The sequence below is a fragment of the Zootoca vivipara genome, chromosome 7 (assembly GCF_963506605.1).
Source record: "Zootoca vivipara chromosome 7, rZooViv1.1, whole genome shotgun sequence".
NCBI lineage: Eukaryota > Metazoa > Chordata > Lepidosauria > Squamata > Lacertidae > Zootoca > Zootoca vivipara.
The window spans coordinates 66431586-66451984 of record NC_083282.1 but is presented as its reverse complement, the minus strand read 5'-3'; the positions used below and the strand labels follow the sequence as shown (position 1 = coordinate 66451984).

Here is a 20399-nt window from a genome sequence, read left to right as displayed (position 1 = left end):
GGAAGTCAACGGGGGGGGGGGGGTAGAAAATGGATGTTAAATGATGATATTGAATAATTGTTATGAGAAAAGAAAATCAATAAAAATTTATTATTATTATTATTATTATTATTATTACTATTATTATTCACACACACACACACACACACACACACACACACACACACACACAGAGTGTACCTCTGGTTACGAACTTAATTCGTTCTTGAGGTCCGTTCTTAAGCTGAGACACCACTTTAGCTAATGAGGCCTCCTGCTGCCTCCACGCCGCCAGCCTACGATTTCTGTTCTCATCCTGAGGTAAAGTTTGTAACCCGAGGTACTACTTCCGGGTTAGCAGAGTCTGTAACCCAAGATGTTTGTAACCCGAGGTACCACAGTAAATGTATTCAGTAACTATGGTAAATGAAATAAACTGGCTGCCATAAAGCTAGAGTTGCTGGTTGATTGCTAGGGCAGAGCGATGAACAGACCAAAAAGGCTATGGCCACCAGATTTGTTAATTTCTTCTACAGTATTGTGGATAAATAAATCCAACACACATCTCTTTATAATAAAAATTAAATCTCAATTTTGAGATCATTACAGCTTCTGGAATAACAATATCAATGCCCTTCTGAACGACGCTCAGCATTTTTTTGCTCAGGCGGAGAAACTGGGCTGATGCTGCTCCCATAAGCAACGAAGATCTCTTTTGTGTCTCTTTTGCTTTCCTACTCCAAAGTGGTTACAGCCGCACAGTAGCTCCCCAGCTAGGAGGCGAAAGCCATGTGACAAAGAACACGGCAAGCAACACAGCAGCAGGAAGAAGCCAGAGAACAAGTAGCAGGCTAGTTGAGCACAGCATGCTGGGAATTTTCTGCAGGTCAAATTTCCACCATGCATGCATAATATGGGCCTCATTACTGCCATCTTAATTGGGTGGAGTGGGAAGGGGAGAATCAGTTATGGAAATAATGCCTCAGCAAAGCCAGAGAAAGGTGGGGTCAGGGAACCCAGGAAGGCATGTCTGGAGCAAGGAGAGGATTGTCTCGGCTTCCTGGAAGCATTAGGCAACCTCTCCATCTTTTTTCTTTTTCTCACTCAAGCTTGCACAAGGTTGCAAAGCTACCCAGTCTCCACAGGATGGCACCAGCCCAGAAATGCTGGACAACCCAGCAAAGTTGATTTGCTGGGTCGTCCAGCATTTCTGGGCTCAAGAGCCTAAAATTTGCTACAATGGTGAGTGATATCCAATATTGATTAGAGTAAATCCACTTACGTGCATTAATTTCAATGGGCCTTAGTCTAAGTATGTCTAACATAAAATATTACCCAGTGTTATAATAAAATAAAATAACCACAGAATAAAAATTCCAGCGATAGAACACACAGCATCACTAAAAACATATACCAGATCTAAAAATCAGGGGATTGCAAATATATTCACCTGGCACTGAAAAGACCACAAGGAAGGTGCCAGGCAATTGCCTCTGGGGGTGGCATTCTATAACCAAGTGCCATTACAAAGAAGGCCCTTCACTTGGTAGCTAACCACATAACTTCTCTTGGTGGGGGCACTTGCAGCAGATCCTCTCAATATTCAATTTAGTACAGGAGGAAGAGATCCATCAGGTAATATTGTCTCAAGCTTTTTAGGCTTTAAACGACAAGATCTGCACACTGACTTAGGCCAGGAAGTGAACTGGAAACCTCTGCAGAGCATTAGCATGTTAAGTTCTAAGAAGCCAAAAGGGGGAAGGGTCAAGGGGGCAGGTGGCCAGATACAGTCCTTCAAGCAGCTGGTCACATCCTCAGGCCACAATAATTGAAAATGATCCAGTACAAATGAAATGGACAGTGCACTGGGCACCACCACTGTCCAAATCTGAACATTTTTGTCTGTAAAGTGCCTTGTAAATTTGTTACAGCAGGTCTCCAAAGATGTCAGAGCAATGTTCTCTTGCCTGGATGACAAAACCTCATTCATCTGCCAGATGGATGTGATGGTGGCAGAGAAGCAAGCTTTCTTCACCACCACATGGTAGTCCCAATGGGTGCAACCTCGTCTGTACTAAGATGTATGCCACCTGAGCTCTAGCTGCTGACCCTCTTGTTTCGTCACATGCTGGTCACTAGAGTACCATGTTGACCTACATACTCCATAGAGATAGCAAATTGTACTCTGGAGCAATCGTGTCAACGGCTCTGCACATTTCACCATTCCGCAAGTGAGACTTGAGGTTTAGCCATGTTAGCTGCTGCTAGAAAATCCCTCCCAGCATTCAGGAAGCCATCAGAGTCCATAAGTCTCAGAGGGCAGACCATATCAGTAGGTAACTCCACTCTTGCAGAATAGAGTAGCTGCATCCAAACCACGCTTTAGTCATTTTAAAAGCATTATTTGTACATTTATGCAATGTAAAGTTAATTCATCACCTTAACTAAAAACGCACAAACATGTAAGATTTCTCAGGTTCCTGCCCATCAGTACTGTGCACAGCTGCCTTCTGCTGTAAACTAGCAAAACTGGGCACAGTGCTGGAGAAAAATGAATATATTTGCAAAAATCACGACACACCACTTGAGCAATGCTTCATTTGTTATGCAGCTTTACTTGCCACAATATCTTCTTACTGTCCAGGAGCTTAAGTCCCAGTTGTATATCTCCTTTCTTATTATTCTTCATCTATCATCAGTACTATTTTTTTCTGCATGTTTCTTCCTAACTCATCCTGCTTTACAACCTATTCATTTGTGCCTCCATGTTGTTGCTTCGATGGGGATAAAGGCTACATTCCTACGAAGCAGGTTTTTCTCTGTGCCCCAAACCTTCTTTTCTGACCTCCAATAACCAATTGTGTACTTTCACAGTGGTACTTTGGCAGGCCATCTCATGAGGGACATGAATTTTCCCATCACCACTAAGCACGTGCCTATCCTCTATCCCTAAAAGAGCTGCCAGATTTTGGCCCTTTACTACACTATTCCTGCATGCAAAACTTCCCAGCATCCCAATTTAAGATCCACCTGTACACTTTGACAAGCAAATATGCCAACATCCCCACTTCTGCATTAAATATCCAGAGATTAAAATCTCTGTTTAATCTCAAATGAGACGGCCTAATTTTCTAATGGAGCTGTGGTTTTCTCATGAAGATAAGGATGTTTTTGCTGGTGCACCACGTAAGTTTTTCGATTGTTTAATTTGAACTTCATTGCCAGTTATTAGAAATGGACAGAGTTTTATGCTTCATTCCATGATGGTTTTTATGTTAACTCAGAATACTATTGATATTCCTTACCAAGATGCAAAATCACCCCGTAAGCAGAAGCAGAAGCAGGAGCATCAAGCTACATTCAACACAGCCAGAAAGAAACATTTCCTAACAGGTGAGACTGTCAGACTGGGCAAGTGAATCATCACTGAGGCTGTTCTAAGTAGCCGACTCTCTGCTAGTACCGTTGCTGGGATTGAAGCATCTGCCTATTACCCTGCTCTCTTTGATTTATTTTCATTTTCCCAAGTGTGACACATTCCTCCAACGAGGCTGAAACAAAATCAAGTTCCAATTATGCATCCTTTCCGTCTGGGTTCTCCTGGGAATTTTCAGAGACACATAACACATACAGGAGAAAAGCTGTTACCGAATCCACAAAATCCACTTCAATCTACTTTAGAACAGATACTATCCATGGTAGCCTCAAGCTACACAGCTGACAGAGTAAGAAATGCAAGGACCACAAATGCTCCACTGTATAGCCACGGCCAAGTTTTGCTGGACCGTTGGCAGCAGATTTCAATCAGAAGTTGACAAAGATCTCTTACCCATCACGTACTTTTCAGCTATGAAAAGTGACTCATTCAGACCCACGAGGCCAGATTTGCAAAAACAAACAAGCAAAAAGATGCACAAACAACTTCTGCATTGCAGTTGAAATCATAATCGTGCTAGCAGTACTACAGTACTAATCTTGGTACTAGCAGCTTGTCTGTATGCCATTATGTATTCATATCACAACAACAATCTGTTAATTTGTCCACCGCAGATTTCTAAAAGTAAAGCTAGACCTTTAAGGTGCAATATAACCTCAGGGACTCTGGGGCTTGAAGCAGAAGCCTGAAGGCCTTGGCTGGACCCAGCCTGAAAAGCTACTATGAGCTGTGTGTGCTAAAGCCAGGGAGCCTTCTTCAGATACAGAAAGAAGGAAGTACATGTAGTATCTGCCACCTGATAGCATAAAACCCCTGGACTGCTGGCCTTCTGCCTTTCTCTCGTCAACAAAGCTGTATTGCCTTGCTTCATGACCAAGATACCCACTCAAACCCTCCAGGTCCAGATTAAGCTATGGCCACCCACACCTCTGAATGGGCTCCAACTGGATCCACTATATGATCACCCAAATTTGTTAATAAAATTTGGAACTTAGCGGTGATCCCTCCTAGTATGTGTCTGCTATACAGTGGTACCTCAGGTTACAAACGCTTCAGGTTACAAACTCCGCTAACCCAGAAATAGTACCTCAGGTTAAGAACTTTGCTTCAGGATGAGAACAAAAATCGTGCTCCGGCGGCACAGCAGCAGCAGGAGGCCCCATTAGCTAAAGTGGTGCTTCAGGTTAAGAACAGTTTCAGGTTAAGAACGGACCTCCGGAATGAATTAAGTTCATAACCAGAGGTACCACTGTAGTCCTCAGTGTACAAACTGGGTAACCTGGTAGACGAAGCTCAAATTTGCAAGGAAGGTTATCCTGGGTAAAAAGAAAAGGCAAGCTCACAGGAAGCAAGAGAGGATACTAACAGATAGCACATTCAGGTGAAGGATCCATAACTATTCAACACACTCTGCTGAGTCCCATGGTAGAGAGTGGCATGTCTGCAACAGGGAGCAGGGAGTGCATATAGTTCTTCTAAAAGGCAAACAGTTATTTCTAGCTTGGGGCAAGCTACTCTTGTGAATAAAACTGTTCTTCCCAGCTACAAAAAAACCAATGTTGTTACTGCAGAGTGGGAGAGTGTGGGTAGAGAAGGCTGGTTTAAAAACTTTCCACAAGATACTTGCTACTTGCTGAATCTAGGCACAGCCCTTAGCTCCCAAGAGCAGATTCAAAAAAACTATTTCCCTGCTTGTTTTCTCAATATCACGTGGTTTGGGCAGTCACCAGATGATGAGACATGTGGAACTTGTTCTAATGGTAAGGCTCATAAGGTGGAATTCAATATCGCACACTTCCAATCATTCCATCAGTACAGGCATTGGAGCCTTCCAAATGGAATGGTCTCCTCTCCTCTCACTGCATGCTGTTCTGGGGGCTCTCTTGACTCCCACCCACCCTTGGGAGGTGAAAGAGGAAGAGAGAAGGAAAGCCCTGTTGTACAAGCAGAAATCATTGCACAGGGCTTCTGCTGAAAGGAGTGATTAGGTGAATCCCACCCATGGTTTAGTGGTTAAGAGTGCTGGACTAGGCTCTGAGAGACTCACGTTCAAATCCTCATTCAGCCATTAATCTCACTCAATGACCTTGGGCCAGTCATTTGCTATGAAGATAAAATGGCGATGGGGGAACCATGTGTGCTGCCTTGAACTTCCTTGGGTAAGGATGGGATATAAAAGTGGTGGTGGTGATGTCATCTGGCTGGCCCAAATTTATTTATTCTTCCCCATCACTTAAAAGGTAAAGGGGCCCCTGACCATCAGGTCCAGTCGTGTCTGACTCTGGGGTTGCGGCGCTCATCTCGCTCTATAGGCCAAGGGAGCTGGCGTTTGTCCGCAGACAGCTTCCAGGTCATGTGGCCAGCATGACAAACCTGCTTCTGGTGAACCAGAGCAGCGCACGGAAACGGCGTTTACCTTCCCTATTTATCTACTTGCACTTTGATGTGCTTTCAATCTGCTAGGTGGGCAGGAGCTGGGACCGAGCAACGGGCGCTCACCCCGTTGCAGGGATTCGAACCGCCGACCTTCTGATCAGCAAGCCCTAGACTCTGTGGTTTAACCCACAGTGCCACCTGGGTCCCCTTCCCCATCACTTAGGGGTAGGGCTATTACAGACGTAAGGAGACCATTTACAGACAAGGGTTCCATGCAAATATTCACCAGGAGAAGAAGCATGTGAGAAAAAGTAATTGGGTGGAACTCAATGTCGCATTAATACAATTGTTCCATCAGTGTAAGAATTTCAGCTTGTCAGTTACAATCTTCCACCCCCACACTGTTCTGGGGGCTCTCCAGAGTGGATTTGTGGGAGGCCATACAACATCTGACACACACATTCTTGACAGCAATAGTGCAAATACCAGGGGAAGAGGATAGCAGTTAATGGGCACAAGTAGATTCATGCCAGTTCTCTGTCCCTTAGCATTTCATGATGCAAAAGTGCAGATGGAAAGAGAAACAGGAAATGACATGGTCTCTACAGGGTGAAGCAACACCTGAAAGACAACAGCTCCCATACAAAAGGTAGGCAACATACAAAAGCAAGAAAGGACAACAGAGTGCAGAGAGCAAGCAGATTCCAGGCAGAGGAACAGAAAGCATACTTCCAAAGCACGGTTGGCTGGTTTTTTAAATTTATTTTACTTAAATGTTTTTAGCAAAGCCCTGAAAAAGCAGCTTACATAAAATAATCATACAATCATACCTTTCATTAAAAGCACCTGTTTGACACAGTACTTTAAAACAATATTTAGGCCAGCAATGTGCCGTTATAAATCAGCTAGAACAATTTCAAACAATTTCAGCAGCTCATAAAATCTTTATGAAAAAGCAGCTTGCAATAAGTGGGTATTTAAGATCCCTTTAAAATCCTGTACTGATGGGTCATACACACAGATGTGTTGGGAAGGAATTTCATGGAGGAGAGGCTGCATTTGAAAGAGCTGTGCCTTTTATGCCCGCCAATCTAAATTTTACAAAGCGGGACGTTAAAGCTTTGTAACTGCATGGGTGGGTTCCTATTGCTGAAGATAGTATGTCAAATTAACTGGCCACAAACATTTCACAGCTTTAAAGATCAATACTAGCACTTTAAACTGGGCCCCGAAATCTACCAACTCCCAGTGGAGCTGGTAAAATATAGGCATTAAATGTTCCCACCACCTTCCACACCACCCACCAAATCCAGTCAGACTCATTTTGCACCCAGTGAATATATGGCTTCTATGCCAGTGCATCATGCTGTACAAGAAACATACGACTTGGGCATCTGACTGATGTATCAAAAATACATGGCCAATTATTGTCAAATAAATGTGAATTATAGTGTTTTCAAAACATACATATGGGACAACAACAGAAAATAACCGTACAGCTTGGTGCAAGCCCAGCTAAACAGAGAACCCATAAAGAAGAGAGCATCACTCGGATCAACACTAGAAATACCATGGTAACAGGTTCTTCCATAGTTTGCTTTTTTGTGACCAAGGAGCACCACAGTTCCACCCTGTCAAGTCACAAACACTATTTAAGACATTAATTTATTAGAACTATAGCAAACTACACCAACTGCAAAACAAAACCAATTTCTCTAAGAAATCGACGTTTTCTATTGGAAATAATTTTCGAGAAATTTTACCTCTTCAATTTACACATATTGGCACTGACCTCAAGAAAAGTTTAGTGCAGAAATACTGCAAATAAAAAAAGTGCATCTGGTAGCAAAGGTAATTATAAAAAACCCCACAAGGCAGTCAGATTGCCACCAGATGTCAAGCTGGAATCTGGAACTCTGTATCAGAGGATTCCTACGGCAGAGGGATCATCTGCAAAATGCGCACCCTGTTGAACTTCATAAGGCTGAAGGCAGAGGTGCAAGGGGCCAGCCAAAGGAGGGAGGAAGAGGAGGAAGTATTTCTGGGGTTCTTGTGGCTGGCTAAAAATCATACCAGTACACACCTTATAAGCCCAGACACATAAGAAGAGTCAGCAAATTGTTCAGTTTGGTTTTGCATTTTTTAATGTTTAATTTGTTGTTTAAGACTACTTTCATTGCGTTGAGGTTATGTATTTTTTCATGTTGTAAGCCACTTTGATCATGTTTTGAACTATGGAAAGGTGGCATGCAAATAAAAGTATGTTTGTTTGTTTGTTTGTTTGTTTGTTTGTCTGTCTGTCTGTATATATGCATGCATGCATAAAATACCTATTTTGTTCACCATCCTCTTTCATACAGCAGCCAACTAGAAATCTTTTGGAAGCTGATAAACAGGAATTGAGACCAAGACTGTTGTTGTATCCCAACAGCTGATATTCAGAAGGATGTTGTCTCTGAACCTGGAAGTAGGTAGCACATAACCATCAGTATCCATTTATAACCTTAGCTTCCATGAATTTGTATTCAGAAATCTGTCAGAAAGCCTTCACTCAGAAGTATTTTGTTAATGCCACTCAAACCCCTTGTAGTATCCAAATGTACATGTATTATTTCTGTTATACAGAGCAGGAAGGAGCGTAGAAGCACAACCGGATGCCTTCATGTGCCCCAGCTGCAACAAAGCATGTCTATCCCATACAGCAGGCACTGAAATATTCCAACAGTTGTGACTTCACCTGCAAAAGTGCAACTCCTCCATTGTCTCCCGAGACAGACGGATGCCAACAATAACAGAGCAACAAAGAGGATCCCCATAGGATTCCTAGTACATACAACAAGGTGAGGGAAATATGAACTCATCATCCCAAAGGCATGACCTAGACAACAGATCAGGCTACTAAGGGAAGAGACTCAGAACAACCACTATTTTCTCCCATCTCTCCAGGAAGTTCAAGACAAGGTGCACATGGGCAGCTAATTGCCATCACACCAGTCTAGCAGCTATCTGAAACTAAGAACGGCAATGATTTCTTGTCAATACTTACCTAAATTCTTGGTGAGAAAATTCTTGGTGAGTGCCAGAGCGCACGAAAACGCCGTTTACTTCCCACCTGCAGTGGTGTGCTTTCGAACTGCTAGGTTGGCAGGAGCTGGGACAGAGCAACGGGAGCTCACCCCGTCACAGGGATTCAAACCACCGACCTTCTGATTAGCAAGTCCAAAAGGCTCAGTGGTTTAGACCACAGCGCCACCCGCGTCCTTTGGCTCAATGTGCCCTGGGTTGGCGCTGTATGGAAACCCCTTGAGTTTCCATACAATCTAATCTGTGCCTGCTGTGTTTCCCATCAACACACCTATACTGAGACACATTCGGCATTAAAAAATGGACCAGCTACTGAACATATTGTTTTGTTTTGTTTTTAGTTCACCCAACAGCCAGAGAAAACCTGAAGATGAACTATGTGCAATGTCTTTTTTTCTCAAGTTACATTTTCTACAGATCAGTTTCATTTGTTGAGACATTAGTGTTACATTAGGAAGAAAAGGGGGAAAGAGGTGGAGGGGGGCTTGGTGAGCAGGGGTGGGGTCGGGTGGCAATGTTTCTATTCTACTTAATGTATGTGTGGGGGTTTGTCAGTGTTGCTTGTGCGGGTTCTCTTTACTATTCGCTTGCATTCCTTTGGTGGCAAGAGAGGTTGGGGTTGGCCTAGGGGTGTGGTTGTTTGTTTGTGATTGGCTGTGGTGAACTTTGTTTTCATGTGTGAGTGGTGTGTGTGTGTGTGTTGTTTATGAATAGATATTTTTAATGTTTAGATTTTGAAATACAATTTAATCCAGGGGTCAGCAAACTTTTTCAGCAGGGGGCTGGTCCACTGTCCCTCAGACCTTGTGGGGGGGCCAGACTATATTTTGAAAAAAAATATGAATGAATTCCTATGCCCCACAAATAACCCAGAGATGCATTTTAAATAAAAGGACACATTCTACTCATGTAAAATCACCAGGCAGGCCCCACAAAAAACCCAGAGATGCATTTTAAATAAAAGGACACATTCTACTCATGTAAAAACATGCTGATTCCCTGGCCGTCCGTGGGTCGGATTTAGAAGGCGATTGGGCCGCATCCGGCCCCCGGGCCTTAGTTTGGGAACCCCTGATTTAATCCATTGTAAAAACATGCAACTGCTCCCACATTATCTCTCTGTCACACACACATACATGTACACACACTCTCACATACACACACCTGCAATTATACACACACCTGCAATTAGACCATGCACATACACTTGCAAACAATACTACAGAAGAGCATGCATACTACTTTATACAGAGTATAAAGTACTGGTTCATTTGGCCTAGCACCATCTTCTTTCATAGCAGCAGATTCTTAGGATCTCAGCTCCCAGCCCTGAGACCTGAAATCTTTTTAAAAGAACTAACACCAGGTAATGCCAGGAATTGAACCTGCATGGAAAAGATGTGCTTTACCACTGAGCTATGGCCTTTTCCCAGTGTTACACATGTGTTAACATTTATCACATCTCCAAAACTTAGCAGACTCAAAAACTCCTAAATGATACCTTGTTTAGAGAAGCAAAGGTTAATGTGTAAAATAGTTACAATGACTGGAATAAAACTGAACAGCTGCACAACCTGGGCCTTGGACATCTCATTCAAAATCCTGCCCAATTCCGATTAAATCTTCAGGTCACTGAAGGAACATTCACAAGCATTTTAAAGCCTATTTTTTACAGGCTGCAGAGTTAGTTGTGTCCATAAAAGCGTTGTCTTTGCTTTATGGCAACTGTTTTAATGCCAATTCATGGGCACACAGATGTTCTGCCATCCAATCAGCAGCTAGAAGCATCCCTCCTCAATTGCCACAAAGCATACTAATTTCCCTCAAAGAACCAAGGTGTCCTTTCAAACACACCGCCAATTAACTGAATATTAAAGCTATGCCCCTGACTCCATACACCTGACTCCTTCCCAGCACCTTTTAGTGAAAGCTATACTTCCAAATGTACAAACCACCCAAACGAATTGTTTTTATTGAGTCAAAATCAAGCCTGAACTAAGCAGGCTTCCCAATGAAAAATATCACACAGAGAGATGGCAATTTTACAGACACAGCAGAGTCTCCATCAGTAACAGTCATCAAGCTGGGACTGGTCAGAGGTTTTAGCTAAGTCTTAGAACGTGGCAGCATCAATCCTGACAGATATGAGTCAATGGAACCACATTGTACTAGCCCTCCAGAATCTGCGCTGCCATTATGGTTTATCCCAATACAGATATTGTCCCAATGCAGATTATGGACAGTTTGGGGATACATACCATGTTATTGCAGAAAAGCAATATGTGATTGCTAATACTATCAACTATCAGAACTGTCATCTAGCCCAACCCCCTGCAATAACACACACACACACACACACACACACACACACACACACAGGACAATGAAAGTAATCTTGCAAGCAATTCAGCACACTTATGCACTGACTCTAATGCTTCCAGTGTCACAATTCAATGGATACCAAGGATTATATAAGATGCTCTGCCAATAAGCTGCTCCACTTTTACATTCTAACATCCTGATAGCAGAATAACAGATATATGACAACTATCTTATTTTAAATTCTGCTTTTGAAGCAGCAATTTCAGAGTAAGTTTTGCAGTACAAACTAAGACCAACGACTGCGGCTCCATGTTCACTACATCAATATCCAAAACGACATTAATTATGTGAAACTAAAACTCTGTCACTAGACTATTGTCTGGGATGAGGCAAATAGTACCAGAGTTAAATGTTCTATCTGATCTGTGTTGGCTACCTTCTAGTTTCTGAGCTAGATTCAATGTGCTGATCCAAATCTTTACAACCCCAAACAACCTGAGACCTAGGTACCTTAAAAGCCATCTAAACCAGCCATCCCCAAACTGAGGCCCTCCAGATGTTTTGGCCTACAACTCCCATGATCCCTAGCTAGCAGGACCAGTCGTCAGGGATGATGGGAATTGTAGTCCAAAACATCTGGAGGGCCAAAGTTTGGGGATGCCTGATCTAAACCCTTATGTTTCTTCCTCAAGCTTTCCACTCCATATTGGATACTTCTGCTCCACATTCCCCCTGTCAAGTATAATGCAGTGACTGGGCACATGAGTGTTTTCTGTTGTGGCTTCTACACTCTGGAATACTGATGAACAACTACCAGCTCGCCGTTAACTTATTTTTTTGTCATGGGAAAGGTGGCATTTTGGCTTTAAATTTTGGCCATGGCTGGTTTTTGTGTATGTTTTTCCCCCAGTGCCTTTCTCATTGATTTATTTTTTATCTTCTGTTATATTGTGGCCATTTTGGGATGACAGTTTATTGGGGGCAGGGGGTTGGTCTTATGATGTTGCTGTTATGATGGGTCATGTTTTCTCTCACACTTATTTCAGTTTTGTAATTTGGCATTTTGTTGGTGCTTTGCAGTGACTTTCTTAGCAGCCTCAGATGTTTAGGGAAAGGAAGGCATTGTTTTTTTAAAAAATTTAAATGTGTTTGCTTGCAAGAAAAATGGGGTAAATATACTTAAAATAAGGAAGTGAATAGTACATTTACACATGCCATTTATGACTTGCAATGTATTTCCAATACAACCCACAATACTGGAAAACTTGCCGAAGCTCGGTCTATATGCAAAACAGCAACCTGGACAGGTTAGGGCTTTTAACAGGAACCTGCAGGTGTAGCTGCCATATCAGAGATTTTGGCTGGCAGCAAGGCTGTTAATTGATGTACATCACTTGCAGCATCGCCACCTGTCTTGTTGCCCTTCTCCAATTCCATGAAGTAAGCAGAGATGCATACAGCATCTCAGGTCTGCGAGGAAAGCTCACAGCTTTTGTTCACAGCTAGGGCAGCTCAGCCGGACATGTCTTGGCCAGCAAAAACGGCTGCCACTTGAAAGCAAGGTATCTGTGGTGCAATCCAGTGGGAACTCAAACAACAACATTCCTGTGGTCTGAAGGGGAGTGGGGGAAGGGCTTCTCTGTGAAAGATGCAGCCAGCCATGCCAGGCAATTCCACAGAGGAATGTCTCCTCCCCTTCCCCGGAATTTGCTTGAAAGATGCTTGAAAGGAGAGAGGGACAGGTGCGTTTTGCAGCAGAGAGATAATTCAGCGACTTCAGATATGGAGGAAGCAAACCTCCTCTCCACAGCATTCTGCAGCAAGTTCTGTTTACGTCTACACTGCAGCTGCTGGGCTCTTGTACAGAGTGGGTGTGTGTGTGTGCATTTGCTGTGGGAAACCAAGCTGAAACTCCAGCGTGGCAGAGTAAGAAAGCAGCTCTGTTGTGTTCTCACTTCGCTGCCTTGGGAATCAGAGCCGCAAAGCCTAGCAGGATGTGGCCCAGGCCTCCTAGGAAGCCAACAGGCCCCGCTTTCTCTGCACTCCCTTCCCCAATGCCCCACCTTCCTTCCATTGTTGGGGCACACAGAAGGATGCAGGGATTTGTGCCAAGCAGAAAACAAAACAGCAGCTCAGTCGCAAGGGCAGCAAGGCAATCAAAGCACCAGGCTCACAGCCGACATGCATGCAAAAATGTGCTGGCCCAAGGGAAAGTGGGCTTGGGCTCTATGTCTGTGTGTACACTGCCCTTTAAAACAAATCACACTGAAATTCAGCAACAAGGTAACCCAAATACTGCACCAAAAGAAGCTAGCTGTACACGTGATGCACGTCTATTTTGATTAAACTACTGAAGTATGTAAAAGAAAGCAGGTTTGCATGGGGATGCTGTGGCCCTCCAAATGTTTGTTGGGTTTCAACCCCCATCATCCCTGACCACTGACCATGCTGACTGAGGCTGATAAGAGCTGGAATCCAACAACATCAGAAGAGCCACAGGTTCCTGATCCCTGCTTATTGGAAGATCGGAATTAAGAAAGAGGAAGTTTTTGAAATGGGGATATTTAAACAGGGCTATTGTTCTGTGTACATTTTTTTTTTTGCTGCATTGTACAATGCTTTGGGGTGCTTCATGGGAAGCAGTTCATTAATATAATAAATAATGAATAAGAATATATCAATGGGCAAGATTCACCTAATCAGCCATGCCAGCAGAAGCCCTGCACAATGAGCTCTGCTTGTAACACGAGGCTTCCCCCCTCTTCCTAGCACCCCCAAAACTGGCATGGGAGCAGGGTCAGGACAACCACCAGAACCTTGCAGGACAACCACCAGAATCATGGATGGAAGAGAACACTGTTGAATTCCACCCTGTATATTTATCATAACCTTCTCTAAGTTCAAGGATAGTGCTTGCTTCAAAGACTCCATCAATAAAGAAATCTGCAAATGTGATGAGCATCCCCTCAATTCCTTCATCCAAGTCATTTATAAACATGTCGAACAACAACAGGCCCAGGACAGAAACCTGCAGCACATCACCTATCACTTTTTTCCAGGATAATCAAGAGTCATTAGTAAATGCTCTTTGGGGTTGGTTGGTTGGTCAGTCAGTCAACCAGCTACAAATCTACCTAACAGTTACTTGTCCAGTCCACATTTTACCAGCTTCTCCGCAAGAATATCATGGGGGCCTTTGTCTACAGCAGGCACCCCCAAACTGCAGCCCTCCAGATGTTTTGGCCTACAACTCCCATGATTCCTAGCTAACAGGACTAGTGGTCAGGGATGATGGCAATTGTATTCCAAAACATCTGGAGGGCCAAAGTTTGGGGGTGCCTGGTCTACAGCCTTACTGAAATCAAGATACACTATCTCCACAGCATTCCCCTGATCCACCAAGCTTGTAACTCTTATCAGAAGAGAGAAGGCAGGCTGACTCATTTTCTGCATGTACACAGTATGTATGCATACACCTCAGTCAGCTAAGTTGCACAGATGCTGTTAGAAGTTGCCAGAACAGGAGAAAGCAACAATACACAACATGAAGAGTGGAATGGCAACTGCTACAAAAAAAAATCCCAGCAATGGATTTGAAAGACCATGCCAAGGCCACAAAGCTGACAAAAGCGGGCTAAACTTCATCTTCATAGATGCACCAATCCTCCTCCCTTGCTTCAGATCACAAATCCATTCCTTTAGTTTTACCTCATCAGCTTACCTGAAACTAGGAGCTTTTCCATAAAGGGATCTTAAAGCAAGCACTGAAACCACAGGGCCAGTTCAGATGGTAAAGGAAGCTAGAGCAGAGCTTATGCAAGGCATAACTGATTTCCACTCCCTTTCACCCAGAGTTCTTACATGTATCTTGAACAAGAAGGAGAGGCCCCTTCAAGAAGCTGTAGCACCATCCTCAGAAGCACCCCTGAAAATATCAACCACCACCATTCCAGAATTCTCTTGTAAAAGCACAGCAGGTCCTCCACCATCAACAGTATTAAAGGCCGCCAAAGATCTAAAGTGATCAGTAGGGTACACTTACAGTTACTGATTTCAAAGCAAGCATAATCAATCCATCAAGGTTGTAAAATAGCATTTCAATGCCATACCAAGTACAATATCTAAACCAGCAGGAGCTCATGAAACAAGTAGATCAAAGTAACAGAGGAAACTCTTTTTAAAGGAACTTGCAAACCAATGGCCACAACTTTTGTTATTCAGTTTTAAAAGTATTTTTTACAGAGTATTGAATTTAATCACTTGACATAAATGATTAATTGGTTCTGCCATATTTTTAAAAAATTTCACCACCTCCGCCACACATTCTGTCCTCATTCAGAAAATATAGACCATTCAAAATTTCTCACTCATTCAATTCTCTGTAAATTTAGCAGAACAATTTTTGTTATGAAAATTATCTAAGTTTTCTTCAAGGGTCAAAACAGGAGGATTGCTTCTCGGGCTATTTGCCATATGGACAATAGTCCTTCATTTCAATGAGAAGCACAAGTGAGTTTGCAGCTACCAGATAACTTCTTTCCTCTAAAACCACCAATTCCCCAGGCCACTTAATAAACTTTTTTTTGTTCCACAAATCGAAGAACACACGTGATTCATATTTTAATACAGTTTTTCACTTTGGATGCAATGGATATGCCTGTTTTGTGAGCAAAACTATGTGCAGGAGATCTCTGTTATCGGGAGGGGAAAGTATTTGTGTAGGGCAAAATCCTGTATTGCAGGGGTTAAACTAGATTACCCTTGTGGTCCCTTCCATCTCTACAATTATTTGATTCTATAAAAGTGCCAATATGCTCACTGCTCTACAACCTTTCTGTGGATCACCTGAATGAAGCGCTTGTGCAGTGGTCCATGGATAGCAATGTGGGTTTTCTAGAAAATTTTGAGCTGTAAAATAAAATCCAAGACATTCCCCCCCTCCCGTACAAATCTGGCTAATTTGCACTGAAAATTTCTGATGCCCTAGAGAGTGATCAAATTTACCATGTTTATTACATGTGTTTAGTAAACCATGCTTTAAAAATGCCCCAATTTTTTGTCCCAATACAATACAATTTGGCCTGAGATATTTAAGGGAGGAAATTAACAGTGCATTTAATGCGGTTCCAATGCTCTGTTAAGAATAAAGTCTTTTGGAATGCAAAAATTCAAAGACAACAGCATGTACGCTGTATTTTCATTGCATTGTTTGCATTGGGGGGGAGCACTAAAAACTGCTGAAATGTTAATAAGTGTTAGTACCCCCCAAAACTGTGGATGATGTTCTGACTTACCTACTTGCTAGGGATAATCACCTTAGAAAAACATTACCGGTAATTATAATTTTGGAAGCTGCCAAACTTGCCTTTTATTATATTTGCCATTGGCATCTATTGGTTGCTACTAATAAACTTATGAAAAAGACATTTTTCTATGGAAAAATAAAGCACCAGAAAATTTCCCATAGACCACAAATTTAAGTGCTCTTAATGGCAAGTCCAATTACTGTATTCCATAAATAATCTCCCTAAAAACTGGTATCTTTACATCTTTACTAAGACCTGGCTGATCAGAATAATTCAGACACTCACTACCCCTCTGAGACAGAAAGAGAGATTTGCATGTAACGTGTACAAGCATCTCATGCTCAGAGCCAATGTCTATAGAGCCATGAAACATGTTTATCTTCCCTGTGGGGGTTTTCTTAAGCCTCAAGTGCATACATGGCAGACTACATGAGAACAAGAATCTCACATGAACATTTTTGTTTTGTTCTGGTCCTGAAAACTGCACCGAAGGTTCAGAATTGTGAACCAATCTGTCTCCAAAATGCTGCTGGCCATAAAAAGGGGGGGGGTAAAGGTTTATACTTTCACTTATGGTGTGTCCCCCAGTGGCAGCTTTTTGGGCAATGGTGTTCTTAGAAATTATTTTAATAACAAAACAAGAATTGTAACCAGACACTTTGCCAGCATTACTGGGGATATGTGATGGGCCAAATGAAGACGATTTGGATAAAGAATTGATTCTATATTTATTGTCAGCTGCCAGGATGGTTATTGCAAGAAAATTGAAATATTTAGAGAGACTAAATAAGCATTTATGGTACAGTCAAATGTGGCCCATGCTGCTGCAGATAAATTAACTCAAAAATTAAGGCACAGTAGAGGACAAACAAAAACAAATTAACTTTCAACAATGTGGCAAGAAATATTTTATACATTAATGATGGTAAAAATGTTGACGTGTCTACTATGGTGCTGGAGGAGACTCTTGAGAGTCGCATGGACTGCTAGAAGATCAAACCTATCCATTCTTAAGGAAATCAGCCCTGAGTGCTCCCTGGAAGGACAGATCGTGAAGCTGAGGCTCCAATACTTTGGCCACCTCATGAGAAGAGAAGAATCCTTGGAAAAGACCCTGATGTTAGGAAAGATTGAGGGCACTAGGAGAAGGGGACAACAGAGGACAAGATGGATGGACAGTGTTCTCGAAGCTACGAACATGAGTTTGACCAAACTGCGGAAGTGCCTGGCGTGCTATGGTCCATGGGGTCACGAAGAGTCGGACACGACTAAACGACTAAACAACAACAACATGCTGCTATTTGGAATTCTTAGTAACTTTGTAACTTTTCAGCTTTAAGTGGGACTATCATAAGACCTCAAGGACAGTATCTTTATACACACACACACACACACACACACACACACACACACACAACTACCCCTGTCCACACAATAGGAACTGTGAATGAAATGACCCACATTTGCATTTGTGTGTGTATTTCAATTTTCGTTTTTATTTAATTGCATTGCTTTTCTTTATTCTTGTATGCCACTGAAGTATAGGTTCTTGCTTAAATCATTAAAAAGCTTTTCTTTTTTTAAAAAAATGCGTAGTACATTTTTAAGTATGCAAAAGTAAAGGATATAATATGCAATATATTGAGTTGTATACCGATTCACAAATAGAATAGTTTAATATTTTGGTTACAATCATAGCACCTGGTGCCCTATCATAATGGATATATGTTGGTTTATAGTAACTCTGAACATTGTATGTATAAAACATAGCCATAAAATCCAATTTCCTGCTGATCCTTAAGTCGGTATGCACTCTATTTAAAATTACACACGTTCAGTTCCTGAGTTTCGCTGTTAAACATAGTGATGCCTTCTACACCTGCACAATAATGTGAAGACAGTTTTCCTTTTATAGCTAAGGCTATAGCTTTGGTTTGTTCACAATGACATTTTCTGTGCAAACCCCCAGGCAGTAGCGAAGGAACACAGTGTGAACAATTCAGCCGACTGCACTAGCTGCTCATTCATGGTAACCAGGGTTTCTGGCAGCGTTCACTAACCTAGTAGCCTCCAGCTGTTTGGGATGACAACTTGGGCGTGCTGGCTGAAGCCGAGAGGAGTTGAAGTCCAAAACAGCTGGAGGGCACCAGACTGGCAAAGACTGACTTAGAGCAGACTTCTTGTTTGAGCACAGCCATTTAAAGCTCAATAATGTATACTTTAATTCAAGAAGGGACCTAACAGAATATATGTTTATTACACTTCTAATGCTTTTAAGTAATCAACGTATTTCTTTGAACAGCAACCAATGTACTGTTTCTGCACTGATCGCCAAGATATTTTTTTTTCCTGGAGGGGCAGAGGAGTTTTATTTCCTCTTACTTAAAAGTTAGTTCCATCAACAAATAATTTATACTAAAACTAATTTATACAAAACTATGGGATAAAGAGGAGGCTGTTTTATGGGAAGCAGTCCAAACAGGCCAACCACATTCTGTAAAGTACAGTGGTGCCTCGCTAGACGAATTTAATTCGTTCCACAGGTCTTTTCTTATAACGAAAAATTCGTCTAGCGAATCCCATAGGAATGCATTGAATTTTTTTGAATTTTTTTTTTTTGCCCATAGGAACGCATTAATTGAATTTCAATGCATTCCTATGGGAAACCGCGATTCGCTAGACAAATTTTTCATAAAGCGCATTCGTCTAGCGAGGCAAGCTCCGCTAGAAAAAACCTTTCGTTAAGCGGAAATTTCGTTAAGCAGGGCATTCGTTAAGCGAGGCACCACTGTAACTTTAAATGTGTCTGAGACTGATGAATCCGTAATCCATAGCTTTGGAAATTCACTAAACTTGTTGCAGACAGGCAGACAAGTCCCACTGGCATTTAGCATTGGGATGGCAAACTCAAGAGAAAAAAAAAGGCCAGACTGAATATTCAGCTCCATGAGGACACACATGAATAAAGAGAGGAATGGACTACAGCACTACCGCCGCTACCAGAACTCAGTTAATGCAGTTGAGAACTGAGTTTACTGACCAGCCCTCTGCATAAGGTGCTGTAGCCTGCAAACAGTGTACTGTGTATAATAATTCAGCATGCAGACATTACTCTTGGTTTTAACAGTGCACTCCAAGGAAGCTCTACAGAGAATCATCAACCCCTATTGTTGCAACAAATTCAACCTAAAACTAAAGAAACTACGGTAGTATTTGGGGACCATAGTAACTAGTAGCAGGTCTGAAAAAGCTAGGAGTGATTAGCTAGATGCCCTTAAAAGGGGCTGAGAGGAATCCATAGGGACAGAAAGCCTGAGGAAGAATTGTGAGGAATTTGAGAGCTTGCTTGCTATTTTGTGACATTTGGGTTAGTTCTAATACAGTAATGGTATTGCCCAACTATAGTTATTGGAATCATATAAGATTGCCTCTAAATTTGGAGGTTCCATTTCATTATTGTGGCTTACAGGGCCATCGTTGGCTATGTGCTGGCAGAACATGAGTGGGGTAGGGCTGCTGCCTCAAGTCCCGCTTTTGAGTTTCCCATAAGCATCTATTGCTTCAAGGTACAGGTATTTTATGGGACAATGGTCAATAAATGGTACGAATAATAAATAAATAAATCTAGCTGTGAGTGGACTGGAGAAGCCTTTGGTCTGATTGGGCTTTTCTTATGCTCTTGCTGCACTACTAGGTGGTCAATATGTTATCACGCCCAATTCCTTTGCCAGCAGCAGCCCTGATTTCCTCCAAAACCAGCTGTTATCAATTTCTCGACCTCAAGCAACTGTTGAGTGTTGAAATTCCAAGTGTACAATCCCTCAGGCAAAAGTATCCCTTAATCCTATTCGTGAGTTATACATACTTCATCACCACCAACACCATCTTTTTAAAAA

The 20399-nt window shown here is 42.2% G+C and overlaps 1 protein-coding gene across 8 annotated transcripts in view; it reads right to left on the bottom strand.

Annotated features, from left to right (window-relative positions):
• CHD6 (chromodomain helicase DNA binding protein 6) overlaps positions 1 to 20399 on the bottom strand; it is a 104292-nt gene that overhangs the window by 68440 nt on the left and 15453 nt on the right. Inside the window, exon 2 of one of the 8 annotated variants that reach the window (XM_060277234.1) lies at positions 8122 to 8252. The exons of 6 other annotated variants lie outside the window; for them this stretch is intronic. The gene's annotated coding sequence lies outside the window, so the exon portion shown is untranslated. Of the gene's footprint in view, positions 1 to 8121; positions 9840 to 20399 lie in introns of those variants that run through there. One more of the 8 variants, XM_060277233.1, reaches the window with a different exon arrangement.